The 12,855-nt window shown below is 39.6% G+C and overlaps 1 protein-coding gene and 1 non-coding gene across 29 annotated transcripts in view; both read left to right on the top strand.

Moving 5' to 3' along the window:
• Shld2 (shieldin complex subunit 2) overlaps positions 1–12,855 on the top strand; it is a 99,542-nt gene that overhangs the window by 38,338 nt on the left and 48,349 nt on the right. For 2 of the 28 annotated variants that reach the window (XM_087588767.1, XM_087588765.1), the window contains exon 3: positions 2,857–3,141. The gene's annotated coding sequence lies outside the window, so the exon portion shown is untranslated. 28 annotated transcript variants of the gene reach the window in all.
• On the top strand, positions 403–529 carry LOC120097585 (small nucleolar RNA SNORA15). Its single transcript, XR_015640546.1, has one exon. It is a non-coding gene; the product is annotated as a small nucleolar RNA SNORA15 (small nucleolar RNA).

The following is a 12,855-nucleotide window of genomic DNA, read 5'->3' as shown; positions in this document are numbered from 1 at the left end:
TTATTTTTACTCTGCGAACTTCTATTATTTTGAGATGAGGGCTCCCTGTGTGCTCAGGTTGGCTGTGAACTTCTGGAATCAGGCTCTCAAGCAGCTATGAATTTATGTGTACCATCTTCCCCAGCTTCTTTTCTGTCTATCTTATCTTATCTTATCTTATCTTATCTTATCTTATCTTATCTTATCTTATCTTATCTATCTCTCTATCATCTATCTATCTATCTATCTATCATCTATCTATCTATCTATCTATCTATCATCTATCTATATCTATCTATCTATCATCTATCTCTCTATCATCTATCTATCTATCTATCTATCTATCTATCTATCTATCTATCATCTATCATCTGCCTGTCTGTCTGAGATAGAGTCTGTGATTCTTTAATTTGTAAATACCAGGCCTGGCCTACTGTGTTCTTCAGTCAGTAATTTACACAGCCAGACACCATGCAAAAGTAAGGTCTTCCTTTAAGATGGCCGATATGCTATATTTTATGGTATGTCATCGTTAAAAGTGAGTATAAGTAAAAAAAATTATAAATGACATGAATATAAATATCAGAAATCTCATAGGACCTATAAAAGTCAATTTTATAAGTGATTTTAGCATTCTATGTAGAAAAACTGTCTGTCTGTCCATCCCTCCATCCATCCACCTATATCTATCTATCATCTGTCTACAATAACAGAACAATTTGTAAGTTAATTAAAATTTAAAGTGTCATTGAAATTCCAATGGCTATAAACAGGTCTAAAAGGATGCCGTGAGCACTGAGAATTATAAAGCATTGCAAGTTCCAAGAATGACCTATGAAGGGTAAGCTAGTGATGGGTCAGAAAAGTCCGTGTCATCAAAATGAGCTACTGCTCTGTAGAAGTGGTGTGAGTTTCATTAACATCTCCCCATAGACTTTGTGTGAAGAAATAGACAATCTAATTCTATAATTTTTTTTGAAATGTAAAGGACTAGCAAGAACTAAAATCACTGAAGGACAGCATTTGGAGAACTTTTCTTTCCCAATATCAATATTTCCCTTATGCCATAACAAATAAGACATTGTGGTCTTGGTCAAAGAATAGACATAGATCATAAACAGAGAGTTCAGAAGAAACTTGCACGTATGGTTTGCATCCCATTGGCCAGTCCAGTCCAGTGGGAGAAAGAAAACTTCACATGGATATGGGTATAGGAAGCAGTGAGCTCACACTTCCGCCTACTCCACTTACAGAAACTACTGAAATAAAATGTAAATGCAAAAGCTATAAAACTATCATATCTTTCTACATATAACAAGTTCCTCAAGATTTAGTGGACTGAAGACTTATTTGTTACTTGGTAGTTACTATGCGAAGAACTCTGGAGGGGCTTTGCTAGATAAGGTCTTCTTCGGGTTGCAGTCAAGATGTTAGGAAAGTGTAGTCATCTGAAGGCTAGGCTCAGGTTGGAGAGTTTCTCTAAAGTGATTTGTGTCCCATAGCTATAAGCCAGCAGCCTTGATTTATACAAGCTGTTGGCAGAACTCAGGTCTTTACCACTTGAATATGTTGGTAGGTCTACCTGGAAGACGGATTTGGCTTCCCTCTGGTGAGTGATCCAACAATGAGAACTAGGAAGAAGATATTAATGCTTTTTAAAAATTTTAAGACTTAAACTCTTAGGGTCAGTGCATCTCTGGAGCCCTGGGATAAGAGGCCGGCTACCACCCTTGTCTAGCACTGATGCAGTGCCAGGATCTCATGCATGTCACCTACTGATGGTCTCACACCTCCTCTCAGGTTTTTTCTGTTTTTGTTTTTCAAGACAAGGTTTCTCTGTGTAGCCCTGGCTGTCCTGGAATTCACTCTGTAGACCAGGCTGGCCTAAGCTTCAGTCTCAGAGATCCACCTGTATCTGCCCCCTGAGTGCTGGCGTTAAAGGCCTAGGGTTAAAGGCATGTGCCACTACCGCCGGGCCCCGTCTGATTTGGGAAAGATGATTACTTTTATTTTCACATCCAAGTTTTTAGTTTATTTGTCCTCTCAGAAATCCCCACAATATAGCAGACAGGTCACAGTGGATCTACTCCTTTTGCTGCATCTCACCTCCATTCACTTTTTGCCAGTACCAGAAATGGCCTTTGCAGTCTCCTGTTCTTATCTTCCTTTCCCTGTTTTCTGGAGGTCTTTTTCTTCTCATAAAGGCCATGTCATCTTGCAAGGCTGTGTTTAGGCTCATTCTTCTTTACACAATCTCAAGAATTATAGATCATGCCCCACCAACATAGGTTCAGAAGTCAAATACAATGATGATATATAGTGTGGCTTTGTATATTTTGGCTAACTTTTCCCAATTTTTTTGTCTTTGGTAAGGTTCCCAGGGTGAAGGACATCAGTGGCCATCTGTTCTCCCTGAAGCAGATGGTTAGGAACTTTCTGGTTTGTTACACTGCCACTCATGATGGTGGCAGTTCCCAAGATACCAAGGAGGCAATTAAAAAAAATGATTACAGCTGTGAAGTTTCCTTGTCTGTATCCCAGAGGTTCTGTTAGGTTGTCTCAGTTTCAGTTGATTCTAGCAATTTAAATTTTTCTTCTCTGATTTCTTTAATGATCTACTATTTAATTAGTTTATTTATTAGGTCTTATTATGTGGCCTTGGCTGGTTTGGAAATCACAAAGACCCACTTGCCTCTGCCTCCTAAGTTCTGGGACTAAAGGCATGTGTCACCTCACCCTACCTGTACTGCTTTGAAAAGCAATCTTTAAATATTTATGTGTTTTCTGAGGTTTGTTTTGCCGTTGATCTCTAATTTCATTTTATCTTGGTCTGAAAGAACGTGGGGAACTATTTCATTTGTTCTTATTTGTTTAAAGGTTGCTTTGAGTCCACAGTGTGTCAGTCCTTGAGAGGGTCCCCTGCACCACTGAGAAGAGTATGCGGAACGTTCTGTAGCTGTTGAATCAGGTCACCTGCGGAGTGAGTCAGCTCTGGAACTGCTTTGCTGATTTTATCTTGGAAGATGGATCTAGCTGTTGCTGGAGTCCTGAAGTCTCTCACTCTTACTGTGTGGTCTTTCAGTGTTTATGAAACCAGGGCCTCTAAGATTTGCTGTGTAACTATTTATAATAGTTATGCCCTGCTACTGAGTTTTCCCATGTGTAAGTATGTAGTGACACTCTTTATCCCTTAGGACTAGTCATGGATGGGAGTCTATGGTCAGATCTGACATTTCCTACACCAGCTTGTCCATGGCCTCCACTTCCTTGGTAATGTGACTTGTAACTGTTGCTTGGTTTTTAATGTCTTATAATCAAGTGAGTCTCTCTCTCTCTTTCTCTTTCTTTCTTTCTTTCTTCCTTTCTTTCTTTCTTTCTTTCTTTCTCTCTTTCTTTCTTTCGCATTTTTTATTGGATTTTTAAATTTACATTTCAAATGTTATTCCCTTTCTCTGTTTCCTGTCCATAAGCCCCCTATCCTATCCTCCCTCCTCCTTCTATGAGGGTGTTCCCCCTCCCCAACCACCCACCCCTTCCTGCCTCCCTGCCCTGACATTCCCTACACTGGGGGTTCCAACCTTGGCAGGATCAAGGGCTTCTCCTACCATTGGTGCCCAACAAGGCCATCCTCTGCTACATGTGCAGCTGGAGCCATGGGTCTGTCCATGTGTACTCTTTGGGTAGTGGTTTAGTCCCTGGGAGCTCTGGTTGGTTGGTATTGTTCTTATGGGAAACCAACCCTTCAGCTCCTTCAATCCTTTCTCTAACTCCTCCAGTGGGGACCCTATTCTCAGTTCGATGGATGGCTGTGAGCATTTGCCCTCTGTATTTGTCATGCTCTGGGAGAGCCTCTCAGGAAACAGCTATATCAGGCTCTTGTCAGCATGCACTTCTGGGCATCAGCAATATTGTCTGGGTTTGGTGACTGTATTTATATGGGCTGGATCCACAGGTGGGGCAGGATCTGAATGCCATTCCTTCAGTCTCTGCTCCAAACTTTGTCTCCATATCCCCTCCTATGAATTTCTTTTCCCCATTTTAAGAAGGACTGAAACATCCACACTTTGGATGTCCTTCTTGAGCTTCATGTGGTCTGTGGATTATATCTTGGGTAATTTGAACTTTTGGGCTAATATCTACTTATCAGTGAGTGCATACCGTGTGTGCATGCGTGTGTGTGTGTGTGTGTGTGTGTGTGTGTGTGTGTGTGTGTGTTGTTGTTGTTGTTGTTGTTGTTGTTTAATTGGGTTACCTTACTCAGGATGATATTTTCTAGTACCATCCATTTGCCTATGAATTTCATGAAGTCATTGTTTTTGATAGCTGAGTAGTACTCCATTGTGTAGATGTACCACATTTTCTGTATCCATTCCTCTGTTGAAGGGCATCTTGGTTCTTTCCAGCTTCTGGCTATTATAAATAAGGCTGCTATGAACATAGTGGAGCATGTGTCTTCGTTATATGTTGGGGCATCTTTTGGGTATATATGCCCAAGAGAGGTATAGCTGGGTCCTCAGGTAGTGGAATGTTCAATTTTCTGAGGAACCTCCAGACTGATTTCCAGAGTGGTTGTAGCAGCTTGCAATCTCACCAACAGTGGAGGAGTGTTCCTCTTTCTCCACATCCTCGCCAGCATCTGCTGTCACCTGAGTTTTTGATCTTAGCCATTCTGACTGGTGTGAGGTTGTTTTGATTTGCATTTCCCTGATGACTAAGGATGTTGAACATTTCTTTAGGTGTCTCTCAGCCATTCGATATTCCTCAGCTGTGAATTCTTTGTTTAGCTCTGTACCCCATTTTTTTAATAGGGTAATTTGACTCTCTGGCATCTATCTTCTTGAGTTCTTTGTATATACTGGATATTAGTCCTCTATCAGATGTAGGATTGGTAAAGATCTTTTCTCAATCTGTTGGTTGCCCTTTTGTCCTAATGACAATGTCCTTTGCCTTACAGAAGCTTTGCAGCTTTATGAGGTCCAATTTGTCAATTCTTTTTTTTTTTTTAAGGGAAATTAAGTTTTTTTTTTTTTATTAACTTGAGTATTTCTTATATACATTTCAAGTGTTATTCCCTTTCCCGGTTTCCGGGCAAACATCCCCCTCCCCCCTCCCCTTCCTTATGGGTGTTCCTCTCCCAACCCTCCCCCCATTGCCGCCCTCCCCCCATAGTCTAGTTCACTGGGGGTTCAGTCTTAGCAGGACCCAGGGCTTCCCCTTCCACTGGTGCTCTTACTAGGATATTCATTGCTACCTATGGGGTCAGAGTCCAGGGTCAGTCCATGTATAGTCTTTAGGTAGTGGCTTAGTCCCTGGAAGCTCTGGTTGCTTGACATTGTTGTACTTTTGGGGTCTCGAGCCCCTTCAAGCTCTTCCAGTTCTTTCTCTGATTCCTTCAACGGGGGACCTATTCTCAGTTCAGTGGTTTGCTGCTGGCATTCGCCTCTGTATTTGCTGTATTCTGGCTGTGTCTCTCAGGAGCGATCTACATCCGGCTCCTGTCGGTCTGCACTTCTTTGCTTCATCCATCTTGTCTAATTGGGTGGCTGTATATGTATGGGCCACATGTGGGGCAGGCTCTGAATGGGTGTTCCTTCAGTCTCTGTTTTAATCTTTGCCTCTCCCTTCCCTGCCAAGGGTATTCTTTTTCCTCATTTAAAGAAGGAGTGAAGCATTCACATTTTGATCATCCGTCTTGAGTTTCGTTTGTTCTAGGGATCTAGGGTAATTCAAGCATTTGGGCTAATAGCCACTTATCAATGAGTGCATACCATGTATGTCTTTCTGTGATTGGGTTAGCTCACTCAGGATGATATTTTCCAGTTCCAACCATTTGCCTACGAATTTCATAAACTCGTTGTTTTTGATAGCTGAGTAATATTCCATTGTGTAGATGTACCACATTTTCTGTATCCATTCCTCTGTTGAAGGGCATCTGGGTTCTTTCCATTTTCTGGCTATTATAAATAAGGCTGCGATGAACATAGTGGAGCACGTGTCTCTTTTATATGTTGAGGCATCTTTTGGGTATATGCCCAAGAGAGGTATAGCTGGATCCTCAGGCAGTTCAATGTCCAATTTTCTGAGGAACCCCCAGACTGATTTCCAGAATGGTTTTACCAGTCTACAATCCCACCAACAATGGAGGAGTGTTCCTCTTTCTCCACATCCTCGCCAGCATCTGCTGTCACCTGAGTTTTTGATCTTAGCCATTCTCACTGGTGTGAGGTGAAATCTCAGGGTTGTTTTGATTTGCATTTCCCTTATGACTAAAGATGTTGAACATTTCTTTAGGTGTTTCTCAGCCATTCGGGATTCCTCAGCTGTGAATTCTTTGTTTAGCTCTGAACCCCATTTTTTAATAGGGTTATTTGTTTCCCTGCGGTCTAACTTCTTGAGTTCTTTGTATATTTTGGATATAAGGCCTCTATCTGTTGTAGGATTGGTAAAGATCTTTTCCCAATCTGTTGGTTGCCGTTTTGTCCTAACCACAGTGTCCTTTGCCTTACAGAAGCTTTGCAGTTTTATGAGATCCCATTTGTCGATTCTTGATCTTAGAGCATAAGCCATTGGTGTTTTGTTCAGGAAATTTTTTCCAGTGCCCATATGTTCCAGATGCTTCCCTAGTTTTTCTTCTATTAGTTTGAGTGTGTCTGGTTTGATGTGGAGGTCCTTGATCCACTTGGACTTAAGCTTTGTACAGGGTGATAAGCATGGATCGATCTGCATTCTTCTACATGCTGACCTCCAGTTGAACCAGCACCATTTGCTGAAAATGCTATCTTTTTTCCATTGGATGGTTTTGGCTCCTTTGTCAAAAATCAAGTGACCATAGGTGTGTGGGTTCATTTCTGGGTCTTCAATTCTATTCCATTGGTCTATCTGTCTGTCTCTGTACCAATACCATGCAGTTTTTATCACTATTGCTCTGTAATACTGCTTGAGTTCAGGGATAGTGATTCCCCCTGAAGTCCTTTTATTGTTAAGGATAGTTTTAGCTATCCTGGGTTTTTTGTTATTCCAGATGAATTTGTAAATTGTTCTGTCTAACTCTTTGAAGAATTGGATTGGTATTTTGATGGGGATTGTCAATCCTTGATCTTAGTGCATAAGCCATTGGTGTTCTGTTTAGAAGTTTTCCCCAGTGCCCATGTGTTCAAGGCTGTTCTCTACTTTTTCTTCTATTAGTTTGAGTGTATCTGGTTTGATGTGGAGGTCCTTGCTTCACTTGGACTTAAACTTTGTACAGGGTGATGAGAATGGATCAATTTGCATTCTTCTACATGCTGACCTCCAGTTGAATGAGCACCATTTGTTGAAAATGCTCCTTTTTTTCCACTGGATGGTTTTAGCTCCTCTGTCAAAGATCAAGTGACCATAGGTGTGTGGGTTTATTTTTGGGTCTTCAATTCTATTCCATTAATCTACCTGCCTGTCTCTGTACCAATACCATACAGTTTTTATGACTATTGCTCTGTAATACTGTTGGAGGTCGGGGATGGTGATTCTCCCAGAAGTTCTTTTATTGTTGAAAATAGTTTTCACCATCCTGGGTTTTTTTTGTTATTCCAAATGAATTTGCAAATTGCTCTTTCTAACTTTATGAAGAATTGAGTTGGAGTTTTGATGGGGATCACATTGAATCTATAGATTGCTTTTGGCAAAATGGCCATTTTTACTATATTAATCCTGCCAATCCATGAGCGTGGGAGGTCTTTCCACCTTCTGAGGTCTTCTTCAATTTCTTTCTTCAGAGACTTGAAGTCTTGTCATACAGATCTTTCACTTGCTTGATTAGAGTCACACCAATGTATTTTTTTTTTTTTTTTGGTTCTTTTTTTCGGAGCTGGGGACCGAACCCAGGGCCTTGAGCTTCCTAGGCAAGCGCTCTACCACTGAGCTAAATCCCCAGCCCCACACCAATGTATTTTATGTTACTTGTGACTATTGTGAATAGTCCCTCATTTCCCTAATTTCTTTCTCAGTCTGTTTATCCTTTGAGTAGGGGAAGGCTACTGATTTGTTTCAGTTAATTTTATACCCAGCCACTTTGCTGAAGTTGTTTATCAGGCTTAGTAGTTCTCTGGTGGAACTTTTGGGGCCACTTAAGTATACTATCATATCATCTACAAATAGTGATATTTTGACTTCTTCCTTTCTAATTTGTATCCCTTTGACCTCATTTTGTTGTCTGATTGCTCTGGCTAGGACTTCAAATGGTATATTGAATAAGTAGGGAGAGAGTAGGCATCCTTGTCTATTCCTTGATTTTAGTGCGATTGCTTCAAGTTTCTCTCCATTTAGTTTGATGTTGGCTACTGGTTTGCTGTACATTGCTTTTATTATGTTTAGGTATGAGCCTTGAATACTGATCTTTCCAAGACTTAACATGGAGGGGTGTTGAATTTTGTCAAATCCTTTCTCAGCATCTAATGAGATGATCGTGTGTGTTTTTTTTTTTTTTTTAGTTTGTTTACATAGTGGATTATGTTGGTGGATTTCTGTATATTGAACCATCCCTGCATCCCCGGGATGAAGCCTACTTGATCATGATGGATGATTGTTTTGATGTGTTCTTGGATTTGATTTGCAAGAAATTTTTTGATTATTTTTGCGTCAATATTCATAAGGGAAATTGGTCTGAAGTTGAGTCTTTGAATTGTTTAGGTATAAGCATAATTGTGGCTTCATAGAAGGAATTAGGTAGTGCTCCATCTGTTTCTATTTTGTGGAATAGTTTGTACAGTATTGGTATTAGGTCTTCTATGAAGGTCTGATTCGGCACTAAACCCATCTGGTCCTAGGCTCTTTGGTTGGGAGACTTAATAACTGCTTCTATTTCTTTAGGAGTTATGGGACTGCTTAGACAGTTTATCTGATCCCGGTTTAACTTTGGTACCTGAAATTGTCCATTTCCTCCAGATTTTCAAGTTTAGTTGAATATAGGCTTTTGTAGTAGGATCTGATGTTTTTTTAAAATTTCCTCAGATTCTGTTGTTATGTCTCCCTTTTCATTTCTGATTTTGTTAATTTGGATACACTCCTTGTGCCCTCTGGTTAGTCTGGCTTCGAGTTTATCTATCTTGTTGATTTTCTCAAAGAACCGGCAAGCTGCTAGTGTATGCTCTTTCCAGTTTGTTTTTGGAGGCACTCAGAGCTATGAGTTTTCCTCTTAGCTCTGCTTTCATTGTGTCCCATAAGTTTGGGAATGTTATGCCTTCATTTTCATTAAATTCTAAAAAGTCTTTAATTTCATTCTTTATTTCTTTCTTGACCAAGTTATCATTGAGTAGAGTGTTGTTCAACTTCCACATATGTGGGCTTTCTGTCATCTTTGTTGTTATTGCAGACCAGCCTTAGTCTGTGGTGACCTGATAGGATGCATGGGATTTTTTTAAATCTTGTATGTGGAGTCCTGTTTTGTTGCTGATTATATGGTCACTTTTGGAGAAGTACCATGAGGTGCTGAGAAGAAGGTATATTCTTTTGTTTTAGGATGAAATGTTCTATAAATATCTGTTAAATCCATTTGTTTCATAACTTCTGTTAGTTTCTCTATGTTTCTGTTTAATTCTGTTTCTCTGATCTGTCTATTGATGAGAGTGGTGGGGTATTGAAATCTCCCACTGTTATTGTTTGAGGTGTAATGTGTGCTTTGAGCTTTAGTAACGTTTCTTTTATGAATGTAGGTGCCCTTGCATTTGGAGCATAGATATTCAGGATTGAGAGTTCATCTTGGTGGGTTTTTCCTTGATGAATATGAAGTGTCTTTCCTTATCTTTTTTGATAACTTTTGGTTAAAAGTCAATTTTATTCGATATTTGAATGGCTACTCCAGCTCATTTCTTAGGACCATTTGCTTGGAAACTTGTTTTCCAGCCTTTTACTCTGAGGGAGTGTCTGTCTTTGTCACTCAGGTGTGTTTCCTGCATGCAGCAAAATGCTGGGTCCTCTCTTTGTATCCAGTCTTTTAGTCTATATCTTTTTATTGGGGAATTGATTCCATTGATGTTAAGGGATATTAAAGAATAGTGATTGTTGTTTCCTGTTATTTTTGTTGTTAGAGGTGGAATTATGTTTGTCTGGCTCTTTTCTTTTGTGTTTGTTGCAAGGAGATTACTTTCTTGCTTTTTCTAGGGTGTATTTCCCTCCTTACATTGGAGTTTTCCATCTATTATCCTTTGTAGGGCTGGATTTGCAGAAAGATACTATATAAATTTGGTTTTGTCATGGAATATACTGGTTTCTCCATCTATGTAAGTTGAGAGTTTTGTTGGATATAGTAGCCTGGGTTGGCATTTGTGTTCTCTTAGGATCTGTATGACATCTGCCCAGGATCTTTTGGCTTTCATAGTCTCTGGTGAGAAGTCTGGTGTCATTCTGATAGGTTACTTGATCTCTTTCTCTTACTGCTTTTAATATTCTTTCTTTGTTTTGTGTGTTTGGTGTTTTGACTATTATGTGACAGGAAGAATTTCTTTTCTTGTCCAATCTATTTGGAGTTCTGTAGTCTTCTTGTATGTTTATAGGCATCTCTTCCTTTAAGTTAGGGAAGTTTTCTTCTATTATTTTGTTGAAGATATTTACTGGCCCTTTAAGTTGGGGATCTTCACTCTCTTTTATACCTGTTATCCTTATGTTTGATCTTCTCATTGTGCCCTGGATTTCCTGGATGTTTTGGTTTAGGAGCCTTTTGTGTTTTACATCTTCTTTGATGGTTGTGTCAATGTTTGTATGATATCTTCTGCCCCTGAGATTCTTTCTTCTATCTCTTATATTCTGTTGGTGATGCTTATGTCTATGACTACTGATTTCTATCTCCAGGGTTGTGTCTGTTTGTGATTTCTTTATTGTTTCTATTTCCATTTTTAAATCCTGGCTTGTTTTGTTAAATTCCTTCACCCATTTGGTTGAGTTTTCCTGTAATTCTTTAAGGGATTTTTGTGTTTCCTCTTTAAGGGCTTCTACTTGTTTACCTGTGTTGTCCTGTATTTCTTTAAGGGAATTATTTATAGCCTTCTTAAAGTTATCTATCATCATCGTGAGATATGATTTTACATCCAAATCTTGCTTTTTTGGTGTTTTTGGATATCCAGTATTTGCTTTGGTGGGAGAACTGGGCTCTGATGAAGCCAAGTAATCTTGGTTTCTGTTGCTTAGGTTCCTGCATTTGCCTCTCACCATCAGGTTGTCTCTGGTGTTAGCTTGTCTTGCTGTCTCTCACAGGGGCTTGTCCCTCCTGTAAGCCTGTTTGTCAGCACTCCTGCAGACCTGTTTTCTTTCAGCTGGATTTTGGTACAGAGAGGTGTACAGTTCAGCAACAGGCACAAGCGCAAACCAGAAGGGTCCTGTCCCAGACTGCTCCAGGTTTGTATGTCCTGAGGGCTCCAGGCAGTTTGCTGGGAGCAGGAGAAGTTGGTCTTATCTCTGCTCTCAGGTATCAATCATCAAGTGAGTTTCTTAAAGACAAAAAGTCTCTAGGTCTTGTTTCCTATTCCCATTGGTTTAGTCTGCCTTTTAATTGGTGCCTTAAGCTTTTTACATTGGAGGTTACAAATTGGAAGGTTTGCTGTTACTTAAGATTCTGTTTACTCTTCTGCTTGGCTAGTTTATCTGTAGCTCTTTTCCTCTTCTCCTGGTAGCTAGATGTTTGCTCTGTTCTTCATTCCCAGTTCTCCCAGGATTTGTGTTCATCTGTTGTTTTCATGAAATACGTTCTTCTTGTGTTCTTCAGTATGTAACTTTCCAAATTTTTACTGTGTATAGTAGTCCTTTAAGAATTTTCTAGAGCCATGTGAGGTTTCACACACCTTTAATTCTAGAACTGAGGGAGCAGAGGCAGACAGATCTCTGAGAGTTTAAGACCAGCCTAGCCTACACAGTGAATTCTAGGCCAGCCAGAGCTTCATAGTTGAAAAAAATTCTTTTGCAGTTCTGGTTAATCATTAAAAATTGACTTAATTTGTGCTTGTATAAGACTGTCTAATTTATGTATTAGACTGTGCTTAATCCATAAAACCATTTCTAGTTACAGCCATCTTGGTTGCTTCTTACTTGTAGGGCTGGTGTCCTTCCATGCTTTGCTGGCTTTTAGAGTTGCTGCTGACAGAGCTGGGTCTTCTCACACTGTCTCTCTGTTTGTTCTTTTTGACTTTTAGTGTTGCTTCTGTGTTTTGTATTTTTTGAATCTGAGTTTTGATGTATCATGAAGAGTCTTCTCTAGTCAGGTCTGTTTAGGGTTCTCATTGTTTCCTATATTTGATTGTTTCTTCTCGGTTTGGAAAATTCTCTGCTATAATTAGATTTGATTCACCATTTGATTTGTGTCTGAGCTCCTTCTATCCCATGACTCCCTAGGGTTAGTCTTGTTAATATATAGATTTCTTGGAAGTTTTGGTCATGTTTATTCTTTTCTTTTCACATGTCTGTGTGTAATTGTTTTGTGACTTGTCTTTATCTCTGAGATCTGGTTTTCTACTTGGTTGCATGTGTTGATGATGCTGTCTGCTATGCTTTTCCTCTCACTGCTTGATTCTTGATTCTCACTACTATAATTCTGTTTGCTTCTTGTCAGCATCTCAATATCCTTGCTAAACTTTTCCTCCACTCTTTTAAATTGTCTTCTAAGTTAGTGATTCTTTTATTCACTTAAGCGACTTTCTGGTCTATGTCTTCAGTTGATTACATGTTCTTGTTCAGGTTTCAAATTATATTTTTATTTGTTTATTTGAGTCCTGATTTGGTGATTGGCTTCCTATAAAAGTAGGAATCCGAAGTCTTTCTTTTTTTTTTTTTTTTTTTTTGTTGTTGTTGTTGTGAACTTTTTTTTTTCGGAGCTGGGGACCGAACCCAGGGCCTTGCGCTTTCTAGGCAAGCGCT

Source organism: Rattus norvegicus, chromosome 16, assembly GCF_021556685.1.
Source record: "Rattus norvegicus strain SHRSP/BbbUtx chromosome 16, alternate assembly SHRSP_T2T, whole genome shotgun sequence".
Classification (NCBI taxonomy): Eukaryota; Metazoa; Chordata; class Mammalia; order Rodentia; family Muridae; genus Rattus; species Rattus norvegicus.
The sequence above is the reverse complement of the archived record's forward strand: the minus strand, read 5'-3'. Positions and strand labels throughout refer to the sequence as shown.